The 6,000-nt window shown below is 43.1% G+C and overlaps 1 protein-coding gene across 1 annotated transcript in view; it reads right to left on the bottom strand.

The window, feature by feature from the left end:
* The window catches only part of grin2da (glutamate receptor, ionotropic, N-methyl D-aspartate 2D, a), a 300,423-nt gene extending 295,597 nt beyond the window's left edge, over positions 1-4,826 (bottom strand). The window contains exon 1 of the mRNA XM_023271461.3: positions 4,584-4,826. The gene's annotated coding sequence lies outside the window, so the exon portion shown is untranslated. The remainder of the gene's footprint in view (positions 1-4,583) is intronic.
* Between the last annotated feature and the right edge of the window lie 1,174 nt (positions 4,827-6,000).

Here is a 6,000-nt window from a genome sequence, read left to right on the forward strand (position 1 = left end):
TCCACCATTTCAGAAACACAACGTGGTGGCTAGCTCGTTTTTAACTCATAAACCTCTCAAAACATGCATTAGCTTATCACACATTACTCTCTAAGGTACTTAAGGAACACTACCACTGTTTTATATAACTTGTGTGTCGCTACAAACCAGCTTACCTGCAAAAAGATGCAACATTAACGTGACTACAGGAGCTTGGTGCAGTTACGTTACTCAGATCACCGTACTGACTAGACTTCTTCTACGGCGTCAGCTACTGATCCCCAAAACACCGATATATATATATATATATATATATATATATATATATATATATATATATATATATATATATAGCAAAACAGTAGTTAATCTTGTAGTTTTCAACCTTAGATAAAATTAAATGGGGGGCAAATATTTTAAAGCATAACTTAAACACATAGTGCCACACTGGCACTAGTGGTGTGGAGATGATAACTCCCATCCACCGGGTCCTCAGGTGGCAGATAGAGGAACGGCCTTTGGCGAGGCAAAGCGCCCGCCTGCCACCCGAAAGTTACAGGAAGAGCCATTCAGGAAGCAGGAATGGTGATAGCACTGGTGGATGAACATTGATAGCAGCTGTTTCACTCACTGATGTCTGACTGTTCAGCAGACAAACTGTCAAACGGTTAGGAAACTCGTCGTCACAGTATTTCTGCTACTACAAATACACTATGAATTCAGATTATTGTAGAAGAAGACATTGGTTTGGAAGACAAAGAACTTTTGACTGCAACACTGGACAGAGGCAGCTGGAGGAAGAACTTCATTCATGTCACAGATTCCATCGGATGCAATCGACTGGCTGACTGACACAAAATCTTTCATAAACTCCAGATTCAGTCAGAATATCCAGCATGTGCACAGCTTTACAGACCTGGCTGAACTAGTTTCAGTGGAGTACATGACATCCAGACCAGACTGTATCAAACAGTTGGACGATGCAAAAATCTATAAAAGATTCAATCCACTGGAACTTTTCTTCAAAAAGTTCCTCAAAACATCCCAATGATTATCAAAATAGTTGGCAGGTTGTCAAGAATTTTGATTCAGATTGTGGTTCCACAACAAAAGTCCATCATCTTTTTGGAAAGTCAAAGTGTCTGCCATAAAAAAACGAACATCTAGAGACGGCAACATCGCTAAAACAAGTCCGACACGGCAAGAAACATTCAAACACATTACAGAATCTAAACCGCTTTACTTTGAATCCAAACATTTCAAAAGTCTTTACACGAGTACAGTAAGTAGATGAGGGTTGATTTGACAGAAGAAGACTTGTTCACCTTTGTTTAGTCTTCCAAAAGAAAAGAAATTTGGCTCCTCTCTTGGCTTGTTTATAACCTTATCACCAAAATTATGGGTAGACAGAAGCAACCACAAGCTGCTGGTATCCATCATAAAGGCTTCTATGAACAAATGCATTTAATGCTACATATTTCTATCTGCATCTGTGTCTGCTCTGATGTTTCCCCAGAAGATTAAAAAGCACAAAACTGGGAAAATCATAAATTAATCCAAATAACGAACTATGAACCCTGACTGATATCTGTTCACTCCACCAGGCAGCCTTTGTTTGTTCCTTCTGAAGCCTCGTATCACGTCTCCTCCAGCCTCGGTAGCCAGTCAGTAAATCATGCTTTCAGAGTTGTGTTGTTTTCTGTTACATCAGCAAGTTCTGCCCAAACCTCCTCAACCCTCATCCTCACAAATCACCGCCTTAAGAAAGCTCCGTTCCTCAGCTCAGACTCTTCTACCTGTGGACATCGACTGTCAATTTCATGCTCTGCTGCAGCAACACTGCAGAGAAAAAACATGAATATTGCAGGAATGAATGATAGTGCTGATTTGGTGTTTTATTTTTTCTTTATTCAACAGGGAGAACTTAGAATTTTCTGCATTATTTCTTCATTCTAGGCCAGGATTTTGCAATTCTCTCCCTCTTGATCAGGAGTGTCCAACATGAGGCCTGTGGGCCAAAAGCGGCCCTCCAGAGGGTCCAATCCGGCCCTCAAAGTGTAAAAATTCCAGAGAAGACATTAACTGCAGATTGTAAATTAGTAAAACTATAAATTTAAAACCATTTCTAGACCATGACAAGTTGTTTGGATCATAAAGTAAAATACTAGATTGTTCATTGTTCTTTTGTTGTTTTGTTTCTCATTTTTGCAAAATTGTGTCGTTTTTGTTGTTTTTTGTCTGACTTTTGTTGTCTCATGTTTTTGTCATTTTGCTTCTTGTTTTATGTTTCCTTTTTGTCTCTTGTGTTTTTTGTCTTATTTTTTTCATTTTGTGTTTTGCTTTATTCATTGTTTCGTGCATCGTTTGTGTTGTTTTGTGTTTTTTTGTCTTGCTTGCGTTGTTTGTCTACTTTTTTGTTGTTTTGTTTATCGCTGATGTCATATTTGGTCTCATTTGTGCAATTTTTTGTCTTGTTTTGAGCATTTGTTCATTTTTTTGTAACTTTTTTGTCAAATTTTTTGTCTCTGTTTTGTTTGATGACGTTTGTCTCATTTTTAGTTGTTTTGTGTCTTTTGTCATTTTGTGTCTCTCATAATATTTTGTCTTGTTTTTGTTGTTTTTTGTTGTTTTTTGTCTTTTTTGTCAGATTTTTGTCATTTTGGTTCTCGTTTTTGTCGTTTTGTGTTTTTTTGTCTTGCTTGTGTTTTTTGTCATTTTGTGTTTTGCTTTATTCATTGTTTTGTGTGTCATTTGTGTCATTTTGTGGAATTTTTTTGTCTCATTTGTGTTTGTCTGCTATTTTGTTGTTTTGTTTCTTGTTTTTGTCATTTTTGGTCTCATTTGTGTAATATTTTGTCTTGTTTTAGTCTTTTTTGTAAGACTTTTGTCATTTTGATCATAAAGTAAAATATTCTATCATTCAGTTCCAGGTGACTAAATGTTGTGTTCCTTTGTCGACACTATGATCTGGAAGTTGTAATGTGGAAATGATAAACTGAGGATGAATGTTGCTGAAATTGAACTTATTTTTCTTCAGAAATTTCAGGTTGTTCATAATGTTTTGTTAAAAGATAATTCCTTAAATGTGAACATTTTCAGAATGAACTTTTTTGCACTAAAACAAAGGAACCATTAGGAGTTGTGGTTATTTATAGGTTATTATGCTGTGGTTTTACTGGTCCGGTCCACTGGAGATCAGACTGGACTGAATGTGGAACCTGGAATAGAATGAGTTTGACTCTCCTGCTCTAGAATGAAGAGGAGTTTAGTTTATTTCAGTTTGATGCTTTTAGTGGAAGGAGGTGACGAAGACCTGTGAGCCAGGGAGGAAACCGTCTCCACACTAGATGTTTCATGCATCACACAGGAAGAAAAGCGGAGCGTTTGCAGCTAAAGTCACACTGACCATCAGCTCTGTCTGTAACTCCATCATAGAGCCAGCTGCACTCAGAGCTGCTGTACAGCGACAGGAAGGGATGAACAGAGTGTTTACACTACATGACTGGAAACTCAATTCACACTGGGCTCATAGGAGAACTGTTGAATCAGTCACACACACACGCACACACACACACATCATCATCATCATCATCAGTGCCAGCAGGGTTTTAGTGGTGCTGGAGGGGGGGGAGGGAGGGAGGGTGAGAGGGGTGCCTTCTCCTGGATCTGAATCCCAATTTCCCCCTGTCTGTCCTGGGGAGTGATCTTCACGCACACAGCCTGCTGCTCGCTGTTGCACCAGCTGCTGATGCGCGCGCACACACACACACACACACACACACACACACATACATATAGAGAAACAGAGGACTGATCCTGGATCTGATAGCTGCCCTACAGCTAATAATACTGAAGAGGGGATGAGGGGGTGAGGTTTTGGGAGAAGACAGCGGGGGGAGTAGAGGTGGAGGTGGAGGAGAGGTGTGAGTCTCCTCGGTGCGGTCAGAACGCACGTATGCGCAACAACCGGTTGGTGGAAATATGCAGAATGCAAATGCCTGAAGGCGCAAAGGGGAGGCATGCGGGCTTTTTTTTCTCCAGAAATGTCACATCTGAATCACAGCTGCCTGCATCTGTCTATCTGTCTCTCTGTGTGTGTGTGTGTGTGTGTGTGTGTGTGTGTGTGTGTGTGTGTCTGTCTGTCTGTCTGTCTGTCTGTCTGTCTGTCTGTCTGTCTGTCTGTCTGTCTGTCTGTCTGTCTGTCACTGACCGCAACTTCAGCCCAGACTTCATGCGTGACCAGCAAAAGAACAGAGGACGGATGGATGGCTGTTTTTGCGCACCGGTCCGTACATGTGTGTGCGCATCTGGAGGTGGAGGGGGGGTGAGAGACAATCCAACGCACGACTGTGTCGGCGTGCACGCGCATCAATGACAGAGGGGTCAAAGCGTCGCGCACCGGCCGGCTGCGTTCCTCTCCAAAGCCGAGGTTGCCACACATGCATGCGCCGGAGAGACGCAGCGGCGGCGGCTTCTATCCACCCGGGAGCCGGAAACGTGAAGGGCAAAGCCGGGGACAGTTAGTCTGAGCCGCGGCGCAACATTTTCACCTTCAGAAACAGTGTCCAAAACGGAGAAAATAAAAAAGCAAAGAATTTACTCACTGTTTTCAGGAGCCCGACACTCTTCTTCTTCTTTTCTCTTGTTCTGCTCTCTTTGCTCTCCGTGCACCACAATCCATCCGTCCATCCCTCCGCTGGACATTTCCTGCGGCATCGAGCCCCGATCGATTCTAACGTTGCGGGATAATGTCCCCGGGATGAAACGCAAAAAACATACCGCAGCTATCCCGCTGCTATCCCCCCGACACCCCGCAACAACTCCACACTTCCAACCCTCCGAAGAAACCCCCCACCCCCCCAACCCAAAAAAAAAAAAAAAAGGCAGCAAAGGATCACGCGCGCGCACCAGTTTCGACCTTTCCTCCGCTCGCGAGGCTACATGTTGCTGAGTGCTGCTCCGCGTCCTCTCACTCCTCACTCACTCTCAGCTCTCCCGTTATTTGGTTAAAATTCACTATGTACGCTCGTCTCCTAGCAACGTCTCTCCTCCCTCCCTCCATCTCTCTCTCTCTCTCTCTCCCTCCCTCCATCTCTCTCTCTCTCTCTCCCTCCCTCCCTCCATCTCTCTCTCTCTCCCTCCCTCCCTCCATCTCTCTCTTCCTCCCTCCCTCCCTCCATCTCTCTCTCTCTTCCTCCCTCCCTCCCTCCATCTCTCTCTCTCTCCCTCCCTCCCTCCATCTCTCTCTCTCTCTCTCCCTCCCTCCATCTCTCTCTCTCTCTCTCTTCCTCCCTCCCTCCTTCCATCTCTCTCTCTCTCCCTCCCTCCATCTCTCTCTTCCTCCCTCCCTCCATCTCTCTCTCTCCCTCCCTCCCTCCATCTCTCTCTCTCTTCCTCCCTCCCTCCATCTCTCTCTCTCTTCCTCCTTCCCTCCATCTCTCTTCTCGTCACTTCCTCACAACACATGTTGAATGCTAAACTGAGTTGCGCTGATGTGGGATGCTTTTACTCTCTGAAAAAGCTTTACCTGAATATTACTTTTATTCTTTCTTCACCTTCTAATCTCTCCTCTTCCTTCCCCATCCCTCCTAAAGCAGGAGAGTTAAACTCATCTTAGTCCAGGTTCCACATTCAGTCCAGTCTGATTTCCAGTGGACCGGACCAGCAAAAACACAGCAGAATAACCTAGAAATAACCACAACTCCAATTTTTTCCCCTTTGTTTTAGTGCAAAAAGGTATGTTCTGAAAATGTTCACATTTAAGGAATTATCTTTTAACAAAACGTCATGAACAACCTGAAAAATAAATTCAATATTCAATTCAACATTCAGCCTCAGCCGATCATTTCCACATTATGACTTCCAGATCACAGAGTGTCTACAAAGGAACACAACATTTCTAAGTGACTCCAAACCTTTAAACGGTGGTGTAGATATACTAATCATCAAAGAAGGTTAAATAAGAAATGCATCCTCACAACTTGGCAAAAGAATGGAGCCTTCCTTACTTTTCCCCTTATT

This window comes from Amphiprion ocellaris, chromosome 15 (assembly GCF_022539595.1).
Source record: "Amphiprion ocellaris isolate individual 3 ecotype Okinawa chromosome 15, ASM2253959v1, whole genome shotgun sequence".
Lineage (NCBI taxonomy): Eukaryota > Metazoa > Chordata > Actinopteri > Pomacentridae > Amphiprion > Amphiprion ocellaris.